Raw genomic sequence first — 15,004 nt, 5'->3', positions numbered from 1 at the left:
GGTACCATAGGGAATTTTAAAAAAAGTAACGTTTGAAATTAACCAAATAATAATTATTAGCACTTATATAAAGCTTACCATTGCTGACACAATTGTACATACTTTGCATGTATTAGCTCCCTATACTCACAGCAACCCTATGAGGTAGACACTACTATTATACCAATATTGCAGATGATGAAACAGAGTTAGAGAGACGTAAAGTAACTTGCCCGGGGTCTTAGCCAAGTTGTGGAAAATTCATGATTCAAACCCAGGCATGCAGTTTGCATCTAGAATCCAAATTCTTGATGCCCTTACCAGCATACAGAGGGGAAGAGAGTTCTAATGTAAGTTTTGCCAGAAAAGTATTTAATAAACCAAGCCACATACCAGTGAGGGAAATAATACTCGGAAACAGTTCAACACAGGCTTTTAGGACCTGCACATTCAAAGAAGGTTTAGATGGAGTTAGAATGAGTTTGAGTAGAAGACAAAAAATAAGATTAAATGGAAATGGGTTTGGAGAGTAGCTAAAAACTTTTGTACGTCTAAAGTCAAAAACTTTTCTTTCTCAAAAACCTGTCTTTTCTTTCCCTTTCTAAAAAACTTAAAACTCCTGAAAAAGGCATGTATTATTTTCTGCAATCTGTGTGTCGCTTCCTTCTTACATTTTTATCATACTCCATATCATTCAGCTTCAATCTGCCTTGACTATCTTTACTCTCTTCATCTTCCCAAATTTTCAACCCCAGTTAAACTCATAAGGCTTTCAAACCATTCCCATATCTTGGTAATCCTGTCTTCTGAGTACATCTTTTCCACTTTTCAAACTGCCCCTTTGGATCATAGACACAGAGAGAGAAAGGAGACAGAGACAGAGGGAGACTTTTTCTTTGCATTTTTTGAAACAGAGGGTTGATGTTGTGTTTATTCTGTATGTCAAGCAGAATGCCCTATATTCATCTGTTTATCTCCACACATTTTTGAATGCATGCTATATTCTGGGCACTGCGCCTAACATCATAGATTCAAAAGAATGGAGGACATTGTTCCTGCCTTCAAAGATCTCATAGTGTATGCAGAAGACACGTGCGTAAATAAATAATTAAAACACAGTGTGATAAATGCCTTAGAGTAATAAACACAGGATGCCATGGCAACACAGGGGTGAAGTGGCAGCCTCCACCTGGGAAGCTAAAAAGGTTTCACAGAAGAGGAGAAATTTGAGCTAGGTCTCCAAGATGAGTAGGAGTGTGAGAGGAAACAATAAGATAATTCTAAAAGCATGTTTACCATGCTAAAGAGTTTAAACTTTATCACTTAGCCAGTGAAAAATATGAAAAGTTTTTACATAAGAGAAAAATAAGATTTAATTTATGTTTAAGAAAGATAGCTGAGGTAGGCCCAAGGATGCATGGAGTGAAGAAGGAAAAAGACAGATGACTTTTCCAACAATTTAGAGAGGACTAAAGGAGTGCCTAAACTAAACCAACAAAAATGGGAGATTAATAAAAAGAATGATTTTGAGAAAACAATCAATATTCCAAGATATAATTACTAGAAGTTGATAACTTGGAGGAGAAGAAAAGGAGGCATTGAGATTTGGTGGGAAATTTGGCAGAGGAGAGTGAGCAGACAGACACTCAATGACAGAAATAGGGCATTAGAAAGAGGGAAGACTGGGAAAGGACAAACACGATATACAGCTTGGCTGTAGACATTTTGATTTGTTGTACCTGAAGAACATTCTAGAATTACTGTCTAGGAACAATTAGTTAATATGCATCTGGAACCCATGACAATGATGTCTCGGGCCCCTAAGTTTAGGAAATATAGATATTCCTGTAACCTCCATTATAACAATGAAATTGGGATTGGTGGATTAATATGAAGATCATGCACTAAATGATTATTTAAGGTCTGAAATTATTGCACCTGAGCCCGGATAGGAGAGCTGGTGTTATTTTGCTACTAGAACAAACGAAAAAGGGGCGCCTGGGTGGCGCAGTCGGTTAAGCGTCCGACTTCAGCCAGGTCACGATCTGGCGGTCCGTGAGTTCGAGCCCCGCGTCGGGCTCTGGGCTGATGGCTCGGAGCCTGGAGCCTGTTTCCGATCCTGTGTCTCCCTCTCTCTCTGCCCCTCACCCGTTCATGCTCTGTCTCTCTCTGTCCCAAAAATAAATAAACGTTGAAAAAAAAAAAATTAAAAAAAAAAAAAAAAAAGAACAAACGAAAAAGCTAGAGGGAAGAGAGAGCTCACTTTGGGAGGAGAGTTCAGAAGACTTCAGTATGTGGTGAGTTGCCCCCTTGCTCATCCACACAGGAAAGGGGAATGCTAAGAGCAGTTGGGAAAACATCAGGCATAAAGATAGGCCCCATAAAATTGGGCCTATCGGTGCCACCAGAATAAATTTCAGGAGGCATGACAGTTACCACCATATTCATCTCCATTCCCTAAGAAGTAAAGTTTGGAATGAATCCCTTGGTCTTAGACAAGGCAGAAGGAGTTAGCTGTGAAAAGGTCAAAGCTGCCTCTTGAGCAAGCCATCCACTGGGATCAGGAGATGGCAATGTACAGGAGCCATGCTTGTAGATGAAGGGGGTTCTTAATGAGGTGCCTACAGACACCCCATGATGCAAAAGATCCTTACACAGTTCCAGTGTATCTTTCCATTATTGCAAACCATGCTTAGAAATATCTGTATCCACCAATGAGACTTTACTCACCAAAGAACTCCTCCCCTGCACACATGCCTATACAGTGATATGAAATGAAAAAGTAGCTTTGCAAAGGGAGTCAGGATAAAATGTGTATAGAGAAAGGCAGTCCTTATAGAGAATTTAAATAGGACAATGACTAAGATTATAATTCTTAATGTAAACTAAATAGGTATTAATGGACTAATTGAGTTTCCCAGAGTAAGTCAGCTATAGTCAGTCATGAAGTTCAAAAAGTACATATGGTTATAAGAATGTGTCTGAATGGTGAGTGCTCAAAAATAATGCACTGTATATGCATATAGGATGGAGTTAGGGCATAGATATAGGAGACCATACAAGCTGTGGGTGTGTGAGTAGAGAAGAAGAAAATGCCCACAAATATTTGTTGTTGATAAGGAAGGATTTTAACACTGATGAAGGAAAAGGATAAAAAGAGATCTGTGAAAGGAAATAAATTATGTAGATTAAAATGACTTAGTGAATGGCTTTAGGAGTAATTTTCTAAATTTGCAGGTGATATTTAATTGGCAGACATTGCAAACAGTAAGGAGCAATTCAATCAGATAAAGTACTTGAATCATTAAGTACTTGGTCTAATAGATGGCAAGTACAGATAACTAGTGAATAATAAGTCTTGAATCAAAGCTAAAGAACAGAGAATATTTACCAAATGGAATGATACTGTCCAGGAATGTCTCTTAGATTTAAAGAGAACTTATAGGCAAGGACAACCCAAAATTCAGTAAAAATATCTGTAGACTTAAAAAGATATGGTGGGTTATAGGCTATACATTAACAGACTACTTCATCAATCCAAACTAAGGTGATATAAAGACCAGTCCTATGATGAGAAAATCTCATAACTAGGGATATATATAAATCCTGAAATTCACCGTTGACTCTCCCTGCCATCTATTACCCTAGATTTTCATCTGTCTCTGGTTATGGTTTGGGGGTAAATTTAATAAGTAAGATAACTTCCAGGCATACAGGAGAGTGCAGTTTTGAGTGAAGATATTCTAAGTAATTTTCAAGGAACATTTTAACTATGAAATTCTGTATAATTCTATACACATAATCTCAGGGCATTGTAGTTAGGTTGATTGGTCATTTTTATTCAGGATGCTAATTCCATTAGGATGCTCATTCTGTGTTAATCTGGAAATTATAAACAGAAAAACACACTCAAGCAAAAGAGTATAATAAAAACTTATTGTGGCCTAGAAACGTAGTTGGTGTAATAGAGAATGAGCCCCCTCTTTCTCTGTGCTTCTGCAATATTGGGTACTGTATCTACTAAATATAAAGATTAACTTTAATATTGAACAGAAACGAAAACATCCTTATTACAACATCAAAATCATACTTAGAATCCTTTAAAAATTTGCTCATATCTAGCAGTGAATGTACCATTCCCATTTGAGGAATTTGCTTTAAATTCATATACCAATATCAAGATATTTAGAATATTTAGAAATAGAGCCATACATTGAGAGATGATTGGAGTTTACTCTTGCCTGTCATTTGGATACTATAGATTTCAGCTGTTTGAAGTCTTAATCATTTTGAGTTTCTCTTTGTAATTTGATGACATTATAGTGACAGGCCTTAAAATAAATAAAGATTTCCCTGATCAAAAAACAAACAAAAACTGAGCATCTAGCAAGTCGCAACTGTATCAAGGGAGGAGGTGACCACAGAGGCTCCCGATACCTGTCTGAGGACATCCGACTGTGTCTCATACTCATTGCGTATTTCACTTAATACTGCACAGACTCACTAGGAGAATAGCAAGTGTAGGTTCACTTCCTACATGCTAACTGTTTCTGGGAGCTAGCTCTTTCTCATTTACAGAGAACTTATCTTCTCCTGATCTGGAGCTCTAAAAACATCTATCATGGCAGTCTTAAGTGAATTCTAGACTGAAAATTTTACTGTAATGAAAATAAAAATCCACTCAATTGGAGTCATTATCCTTGGTTTGCATTTCATTGATTTGTGGATTTGCAATTTAGGCATTTCAGGCAGAGATTTCTTCTATATGCTCTGTTCACAAGCAGCCTTAAAATGACCTCTCACAAAGTTGAAAAAGTCTCTACATCACTAAAAAAACTCCTTCTGATGATCCTTTTCTTTGAAGATGGCAGCATTCCCTCTTGGGAATTGCAGAATTTGTATTATTTTTAAATCCCTTTTAATGCTGCAGGATAAATGCCTGAACCACTGCAATTTATAAATAACTTTGTAGCTTGAGTCTCACTCAGCATTAAGTAAGTGTTTATTGGGGCCTAATGTATAGCTGGCATTGTGGGGAATACATAAAATATCAAACACAGAATTCTTGTTCTCCAAGAGCTAGAGAGCTAAATGAGAGGTGGGGCAATATGCAGACTAGATGGAGAGATCCAACATACATCCAATACTTTCTTTGCTATCTACTCTTCAGCTTCTGCTGAACTCATCCAGTCTCAAGAATTTAATTATCATCTACGAGTTAACCATTTCCAAAGTTGTTTCTTTAGCCCAGGTATCTCACTGGAACTGCAGACACTTATTTCTTACGACCTACTCAGCATTTTCTCTTAGATGTCTAACGGGTATCCCAAACATTATATGCTCAAAACATAATTCCTGATTTCACTCTCCTCAACCTATTCTACCTAAAGCCTTCCCTGTTATAGTATATGGCAACTCCAATCTTTAGTTTACTCAGTCTGAAACCTATAAATTACCCTGACTTCTCTTTTCTCTGCCATACCTCATACACTATGCACCAACAGATTTTTCTGGCTATAAATCTGGGATATATCCTAAATATGATCATTTTTCACAACCCCACCACTACCCATTGGTGCAAGCCACCATTTTCTTTCTTTGTGACTACTTCCATAGCCTCTTAACTACTTATCATGCTGTAGCTGTTTCTTACTGTAATCTATTTTCAACACAGTTGCCAAATGGATTATTTAAAAATGTAAGTCAGATCATGGGGCGCCTGGGTGGCGCAGTCTGTTAAGCGTCCGGCTTCAGCCAGGTCACGATCTCACGGTCCGTGAGTTCGAGCCCCGCGTCAGGCTCTGGGCTGATGGCTCGGAGCCTGGAGCCTGTTTCCGATTCTGTGTCTCCCTCTCTCTCTGCCCCTCCCCCGTTCATGCTCTGTCTCTCTCTGTCCCAAAAATAAATAAAAACGTTGAAAAAAAAATTAAAAAAAAAAATGTAAGTCAGATCATACCACTGTCTCCCCAAAACCTTCCAAGAGTTTTTCCAAGTTATTCAGTGTGAGAATTATTCAGAGTCTTATAATTGCCTGTAATGCCTTACTTGCTCATTCATATACATGCATATCCACTAACATGTCTTAATCTTTATGTCCTAATTACTTTCCTAGTATGAGTATTGCTTAGGGGCAAATCAAAAGTCAGAAAAATAAGAGTAAATTTAAAAGCATATACATGCCAATTTTTTTAATGGATTAGTGGATAAATATTAGGCAGGCAGTTAGGAGAAAGAGATCATGCAAAACTCTAAAAGCAAAACAATTTATCATATTTAGCAAGCACACTATGGTGGGCATGGCCAACTCCACAATTTTTTCACCTATAACATTGGGCACACTACTCACCTTCTCATAGCCTCTGACCTGTCCTCAGTGTTAATAGGGTACTGATACCTCTTGTACAAGGTTGTCCAGCAAGCATATGTGGAGGTGTGCCTCAATATGAGCACTGAAAACATTAAAACCTAGGCTACTCAAGTTGGAAGCTCTGGCTAATGGCTTGATATGGGAAAAAACATAAAGGCAATGACTTCTTCATAATAACAGAGATTTTCTTTGGCAGCACACTGCCTGACACCTATTCCTTTTCTGTCAAAATTTAGGTTTGTATAAAAACACATATTTCCTTCACCATATAACATAGAACATGCAAGTCCAAAGACTTTTTGTTTTTTGTTTTTGTTTTTGTTTTTCAAATCTACTGTGGGCAAAGCAGTGTGAAAAATACTTATTAGGAGGATAGAGGACAATGAACATAAAGCTCTTGCTTCAAGAATTTTATAATTTGAAGATAAACAGGTATTTATAGGATAAGTACTACATAAGAGATACAGGGAAAAAAAAAAAAAAAACAGATAAAGAAAGAATAATGGTAAGCTCCAGGGAGGGAAATGCCATAAACTCCGCTAAAAATATAAGAGAGAGGGAGGGAGAGAGAGAGAGAGAAAATATATTTATATAAATAAAATATAAATTTAAATTCTTAAGCCAAAATATTTAAACTGAAAAAGAAAAGCTGGGGTTTGGAGACTACTGAAAACTAAACTGTTCCTAGAAGGACTTTAAAATTAGATCATTATGTGAATGGGCATGGGGCCTGATGAAGAGAGAGAATATTGGAGAAGGGATGGCATGTGGTTTCTTGGAAGAGGCTTAGAGATAAGAGTGACAATATAGAAACTAAACTAATAATACTGCTTTTGTGGGGCATCTGGGTGGCTCAGTTGGTTAAGCGTCTGACTTAGGCTCAGGTCATTATCTCACAGTTTGTGAGTTCAAGCCCTGTGCCTGGCTCTGTTCTCACAGCCTGGAGCCTGCTTCAAATTCTGTCTCCCTCTCTGTCCCTCCCGACTTGTGTTCTGTCTCTCTCTCTCTTTCTGTCTTTCAAAATAATAATAATAATAATAATAATAATAATAATACTGCTTTTGTCACTATGGTGGGTGTCAGTAACAAAACATCATCTATTAAAATAATAAAACATTCATTTCTAGAAATATCAGTGTGGCAAGCTCCAAGAAACATTTTTCAATTGAATATGCACTAAGTTGCAAGATTAAACATCTATTCATTATAATAGGCGAGAAAAAGGAAGATTTCTAAAAATCATTAAAAGGGAATGATTGAATTAATCAGAATATCATCATAATCAGTAAACAGTTGTTGCGTGCCTACCATCTTTTATGTGCTGATAATTTAAAGGTGACAAAAATAGTTCTTTAAAGTTCTGTGCAGCCTTAAAAAAACTGACTTGGGGCACCTGGGTGGCTCAGTCGGTTAAGCGTCAGACTTCGGCTCAGGTCATGATCTCGTGGTCCATGAGTTTGAGTCCTGCATCAGGCTCCGTGCTAACAGCTCAGAGCCTGGAGCCTGTTTCAGATTCTGGGTCTCCCTCTCTCTCTAACCCTCCCCCGTTCATGCTCTGTCTCTCTCTCTCTGTCTCAAAAATAAATAAACATTAAAAAATTTTTTTTTAAAAACTGACTAGTTCTATGTGGGGTGTGTGTGTGTGTGTGTGTGTTTTACTCAAAGATTATATTATTATATTAAATTTGGGGGAAAATATACATTAATATGTAAAAACAGAAAAGAGTCTAAAGGACTTACATCAATCTTGAAACAATGGTTATCTATGAGGAAATGTAGAAAAGACTGCTAATTGTCCTTATATCTATTCTCTTCTTTTTTAGTAATACAGCTCCTGAGTTATAGCCAGATACAGACTGGCCATAATATATATTTCCTGGCTATTCTCTGGAGATAGTGTGATCATGTGACTAAGTTCTAACCAATGGAAATTAAATAGAAGTATAATACAAAGCTTTGTTTAAAGCAAGGATTCTTTTTATTCTGATGCTCGTCATTCCTCCTCACTAGAATGTCAGTAAAATGGCTGGAGCTCAATCAACCATCTTAAATCATGAGTTGAAAGCTATGTACCGAGGAGAGCAGAGCAAGAGAAAATTAGTCTGATTCCTAACACTAGAAACTTTATCAGCCTGGGTCTGTTAGTTATAGAACTTCTATATGATGTTTCAGCCAGTGATACTGTGGGCATTTCTTCTACTTGTAAGAAAAGAAGAGGCAGGTTTTATGTTTTCTCCCTTTAAAAACTAGAATGTATTTGTAATATTGCTTTTACAATTTAATATTCAAATTTATTTTTCTTCTTAGTTTTGCTTTTTTATATTGTATCAATGCCAACCTTATTAGCCAGTGCTGTAATACATATGCTTTTCTGTTGTGTTTTGTTTTTACATTGAGCCGTTTTACATGTTGAGCTAAATGGACTCATATGGTTTAACTTATCTGACAAATTCACATATTTTATTGGAAGTCTAAGCTAGAAAATCCCTATTCCCACATTTTTAAAAGCTAAAACTTGGGAAAAAAAAACTTTCTAATTAGCTGGCAATATTCACTACCCTCTCATATTTGAGCATTGCCAAGATGCTCCTCTTCTTATGTGTCTACTGAGTTTGGAAGACATTTTTACAAACTATGGTCATAAACTTTGGGGCAATTTGTGAAACTCCTATTCACTTTTTCGAGCAAATATAAGCATCCAACCTCCCTTTTTAAATTTTCAAATGATACGTTCAAATAACTATAACAGAAGAAAATTAAATACATTACTGTAAATTAAGGAAGGGTGGCTCTCATCAACCAGAAGTTGTCAGATTTCAGGAAAGCACAGTCCTAAGAAATTTTAGCTTTCCAGGTACCCTGTACAAATGCCATAAATTGCCCTAATTTGGAAGAGTACAGAGTGCAGCTAAGAGCAAGCCGTGAGCTCAACCGAAAGCATAACATTTGACTGTCTACTCACTGTTGAGGCTCAGTGGCACCACTGTTATCCTCTGCGTGGCTTCTTGTTCTCCAGCAGGCAAGTTAGTGTTCAGTCACATGGTGGTCCAGGGTTCCAAGCACAGCAAGATAAAGGGCAAGCTCCATTGCGCAAACCTTTCAAGGCTCTACTTGTATCATAATGCTTCTCTCCCACTGAGTGCCACATCACTGGCTAATCCCAGATCAAAAGGATAGGGAAATAGGCTGGACCACCTTGTGGGAAGAGCTGTAGGGTCACATGGCAACAGGGCATGTGTATGGAAATGGGAAGAATTTTCTGGTTGTTTTTGTAATCTGCCATGGTGATAGGTTAGGTTAATAACATCAAGAAAGAGTGGAGGATTATAAACTGAAATACTTAACAGAGAACAGGCAAAGATAAATGAGTGAAATTGGATATAAGTGCATATGCATGCACTGTGCTTGCATGGTGAGAGCTAAAGTTAATTGGAAATTTCCTGCACTTTCTAAAGGGGCAGCTGCCTCTCAGATCCATGAAAATGTATTGCTACATATTCCAATTTTTACAAAAATGCCAAGTTTGGACTCTTGCATAGAATCTGCTAATTTTGAATTGTGGCTAAATTACTTACTTTTTTAAATTTGTAAAGTATTAAATACAATATAAATAGTATAATTAATAAAGTTTACTTAGATAAATTTGTTTCCTACAGATAGTGAGGGCTCATAGGTAAATTAGAAAATATGATAATATATTAGGTACCCCCGAAACTCCTTAGTTTCTACATAAAATAAATAATACTTAACAAATTACCTGTTCAAAATACGATGAAACTAAAATTAATAAAAGTATTTTAAGCAACTACAAGATAAAATCTCAAACCACTTGAAAATTAAAAATTAGCGAACAAAAATTAAAAAGAGCAAACCCTCCTAAACTAGTTTTAGAGCAAAAGAAGAAATAAAAACTAAACATACATTCTATTTAAAAAATAAAGATGAAGAACTACAAGAAAATTGTTTTTGAAACTTTTAAAAAAATGTGAATTTTTAAGGCCTATTTAATTATTAAATTAAAATAAGGAAGCATGCATTCATCTCAATAAATAAAATAATAAAACCCCAATGAAAACTACTAAAGTTTAAGTTATAATAAAGTAAAAATTCATACTTTAAAATTTATAAATATAGAATTGGTAAAGGGAAAAAAATCTCAGTTCTTTGAAAATACCTAAACAAAAACAAACTTCTGGCAAGTCTGGGTTAATAGAATGGGATGCATAAATAGTTACATTGAAAAAGAGAAAGTGTATATCAAATAAGGAAAATGTTCACAAGTTTAAATAGATAATAAACACAACTCTATAATAATTAATTTGAAAAATCTTAATAAATGAATTATTGTCAAGGAAACATCCCATAATTAAAATTGACTCAAGAAAAAACAACTACAATTATTTTTCAAATATACCAAAATTATTTATAAGCAAATTAATCAAGGTTATTACTTATTTTCTTCATTCCTTTCAGGAAAGAATAGGACAAATGATTAAAACATTTCATAAAAGTTATCCAATTACTTTTATAAAGCTAGAATATCGCTCCAAACAAAATCTAACAATGATACCACACACAAAAAGAAAACAATATGAAGTATCACTTATGAATATGGATATATCCCAAAATCCTAAAATATATCCATTTAAATTTGACCCATCAGCAAATTAAAATATAATCAAGTATTACCAAATAGGATTTATTTCAGAAATAGAGTAATTATTTAACATGAGGAAATTATATTACTCCTTGTTTTAGATTATTAATAAAAACAGGTAAAATGCATATAATGATCATAAAAAATGACCAAAATATAAGTGTCATTTGAGATCAAATTGGGAAAGAGCAGCCACATGCATTTGAGACTTCCCATGCCTCATTCCCCAAATTATAAAATCACCTACAAATACAAATAAAATCACATCTGACCACAGAAAATCCCACACAGAGATCACTATATTCTTCAAATTATCTATAAGTATATAAAATCCCAACAGATTCAGTTGGAGTCCCAACTGAGATTACAAATCTATGAGAAGAGGGAGAAGAAAGACTTAAATGACTCCATTTAAAAGAAAGAGATTATGCATGAAGCAGAAGAGAAAATTTAACTTAGCAAGTGTTAATGTGTGGAACACAAACCTGGAACTTGGTAAACCACAGCACTAGCTAAGGGGAAGGGACTAAGTGGTAAGTGTGCCACAGCAATAACCTCAGGGAATCATTACTTCCTGGAGAAGCGGAAATAAAGAAGACACGTGCTCTTTGCAGATGTTTTAATGAAGGTAAAGTGAGGGTAGTAAATGAGGAAAATTAAGAATCCTGTAGAAACTAAACAGAAACCCCCTCTAAAACCCCCTCTTAAAAACAAAAACAAGGGGCGCCTGGGTGGCGCAGTCGGTTAAGCGTCCGACTTCAGCCAGGTCACGATCTCGCGGTCCGTGAGTTCGAGCCCCGCGTCGGGCTCTGGGCTGATGGCTCAGAGCCTGGAGCCTGTTTCCGATTCTGTGTCTCCCTCTCTCTCTGACCCTCCCCCGTTCATGCTCTGTCTCTCTCTGTCCCAAAAATAAATAAAAACGTTGAAAAAAAAAAATTAAAAAAAAAAAAAAAAAAAAACAAGAACAAAAACAAAAACAAAAAAAAAACCTCCCATTAAAGAAGCCATATGTTACTACAATGACAGAAAGAAGTTCTATTGAACTAGGAACCTTGTTTACAAATTATCTAGGAATATAAAAATAATTGGACAGATTCCATTCAAAACTACTCAGAGTATGACTCAATACTTTGGTTTATCAATTGGCTTATCAAAGTTTTTCTCACATAGACAACTACAAAGAAAAATGAAATTGTGACATAAAACTCCAAATCAAATTAAAAATTTCACACAAGCATTTGATTTTTTTTCAAAAAAAAAAAAAAAAAAACGAAAGAAAGAAAAGAAAAATAAACAGGAACCCCTGCGTGGCTCACTTGGTTAAGCATCAACTCCTGGTCTTAGCTCAGGTCATGATCACAGGGTATTTGTGAAGATTTACTGAATTAATCATTGAAAAGTATTTAGTGCATAGCAGGCACTATGTAAATATTAAATAGTAGTGATAGTAGTAAGTAAAATCTCCTTAGTACTTATGTTAATTGGATTATTAGCTGCCTTATCAGGTGCTAAACTATAATCAAATTAATACCATTCTTTCCATGAGTTCACAAATACTTGTATAAAAGTGTAAAAGTAAAGATATGAAAACATTAAGTGTGGTTGTCTTATTAGATTTAAATGTCTTCTTTATAACTTTTTGTCCTTTAAACATTTTCTAGAATTATTAAGTATGATCTTAATTTCAGAATAAAAGTCAGTTTAACAACAATTTCATTGGTCTACCTGGAGATTTAATCATTTCCAGTGGTGTATTTGAAACATAATTAATTTTTGTTATGTGTTGGTAAGAAACTGAAATACTAATCTACAACAGTGACATATTAAAATATATCTGTTTCTTTCAAAGAAATACATAAAATCTTGACATTGAAAAAAAATAATTTTTTATTAATTTGACAATTTGGTTATTTTTCTTTTCCCCAGTACTTCTGCTTTGGTTTCTCCTATGGATAGTAATAACTTATATACTTTATTTACCTGGAGAGGTCTATTGAAACTTTAAAGTCTTTTTTTTTTTTTAATGTATGAAATTTATTGTCAAATTGGTTTCGATACAACACCCAGTGCTCATCCCAAAAGGTGCCCTCCTCAATACCCATCACCCACCCTCCCCTCCCTCCCACCTCCCATCAACCCTCAGTTTGTTCTCAGTTTTTAAGAGTATCTTATGCTTTGGCTCTCTTCCACTCTAACTTTTTTTTTTTTTCCTTCCCCTCCCCCATGGGTTTCTGTTAAGTTTCTCAGGATCCACATAAGAGTGAAAACATATGGTATCTGTCTTTCTCTGTATGGCTTATTTCACTTAGCATCACACTCTCCAGTTCCATCCACGTTGCTACAAAGGGCCATATTTCATTCTTTCTCATTGCCACGTAGTACTCCATTGTGTATATAAACCACAATTTCTTTATCCATTCATCAGTTGATGGGCATTTAGGCTCTTTCCATAATTTGGCTATTGTTGAGAGTGCTGCTATAAACATTGGGGTACAAGTGCCCCTATGCATCAGTACTCCTGTATCCCTTGGGTAAATTCCTAGCAGTGCTACTGCTGGGTCATAGGGTAGGTCTATTTTTAATTTTTTGAGGGACCTCCACACTGTTTTCCAGAGCGGCTGCACCAATTTGCATTCCCACCAACAGTGCAAGAGGGTTCCCATTTCTCCACATCCTCTCCAGCATCTATAGTCTCCTGATTTGTTCATTTTGGCCACTCTGACTGGCGTGAGGTGATATCTGAGTCTGGTTTTGATTTGTATTTCCCTGATGAGGAGCGACATTGAGCATCTTTTCATGTGTCTGTTGGCCATCCAGATGTCTTCTTTAGATAAGTGTCTATTCATGTTTTCTGCCCATATCTTCACTGGGTTATTTGTTTCTCGGGTGTGGAGTTTGGTGAGCTCTTTATAGATTTTGGATACTAGCCCTTTGTCTGATATGTCATTTGCAAATATCTTTTCCCATTCCCTTAGTTGCCTTTTGGTTTTGTTGGTTGTTTCCTTTGCTGTGCAGAAGCTTTTTATCTTCATAAGGTCCCAGTAGTTCATTTTTGCTTTTAATTGCCTTGCCTTTGGGAATGTGTCAAGTAAGAAATTGCTACGACTGAGCTCAGAGAGGTCTTTTCCTGCTTTCTCCTCTAGGGTTTTGATGGTTTCCTGTCTCACATTCAGGTCCTTTATCCATTTTGAGTTTATTTTTGTGAATGGTGTGAGAAAGTGGTCTAGTTTCATCCTTCTGCATGTTGCTGTCCAGTTCTCCCAGCACCATTTGTTAAAGAGACTGTCTTTTTTCCATTGGATGTTCTGTCCTGCTTTGTCAAAGATTAGTTGGCCATACATTTGTGGGTCTAGTTCTGGGGTTTCTATTCTATTCCATTGGTCTATGTGTCTGTTTTTGTGCCAATACCATGCTGTCTTGATGATGACAGCTTTGTAGTAGAGGCTAAAGTCTGGGATGGTGATGCCTCCTGCTTTGGTCTTCTTCTTCAAAATCACTTTGGCTATTCGGGGCCTTTTGTGGTTCCATATGAATTTTAGGATTGCTGGTTCTAGTTTCGAGAAGAATGCTGGTGCAATTTTGATTGGGATTGCATTGAATGTGTAGATAGCTTTGAGTAGTATTGACATTTTGACAATATTTATTCTTCCAATCCATGAACACGGAATGTTTTTCCATTTCTTTATATCTTCTTCATTTTCTTCATAAGCTTTCAATAGTTTTCAGCATACAGATCTTTTACATCTTTGGTTAGATTTATTTCTAGGTATTTTATGCTTCTTGGTGCAGTTGTGAATGGGATCAGTTTCTTTATTTGTCTTTCTGCTTTCTGTTGCTTCATTGTTAGTGTATAAGAATACAACTGATTTCTGTACATTGATTTTGTATCCTGCAACTTTGCTGAATTCATGTATCAGTTCTAGCAGACTTTTGGTGGAGTCTATTGGATTTTCCATGTATAATATCACATCATCTGCAAAAAGTGAAAGCTTGACTTCATC

The 15,004-nt window shown here is 35.9% G+C and overlaps 1 protein-coding gene and 1 long non-coding RNA gene across 4 annotated transcripts in view; one reads left to right on the top strand and one right to left on the bottom strand.

Annotated features, from left to right (window-relative positions):
- The window catches only part of LOC147581878 (uncharacterized), a 51,594-nt gene extending 42,091 nt beyond the window's left edge, over positions 1 to 9,503 (bottom strand). For both annotated transcript variants that reach the window (XR_015250349.1, XR_015250350.1), the window contains exon 1: positions 9,309 to 9,503. This is a non-coding gene — a long non-coding RNA (uncharacterized LOC147581878). The remainder of the gene's footprint in view (positions 1 to 9,308) is intronic.
- The window catches only part of GRID2 (glutamate ionotropic receptor delta type subunit 2), a 1,503,942-nt gene that overhangs the window by 1,126,543 nt on the left and 362,395 nt on the right, over positions 1 to 15,004 (top strand). The gene's annotated exons all lie outside the window — the stretch shown is intronic.

The sequence above is a fragment of the Puma concolor genome, chromosome B1, assembly GCF_028749965.1.
Source record: "Puma concolor isolate L17-30 chromosome B1, mPumCon1.1.hap2, whole genome shotgun sequence".
Classification (NCBI taxonomy): Eukaryota; Metazoa; Chordata; class Mammalia; order Carnivora; family Felidae; genus Puma; species Puma concolor.
This window is presented reverse-complemented; position numbering and strand designations above follow the sequence as displayed.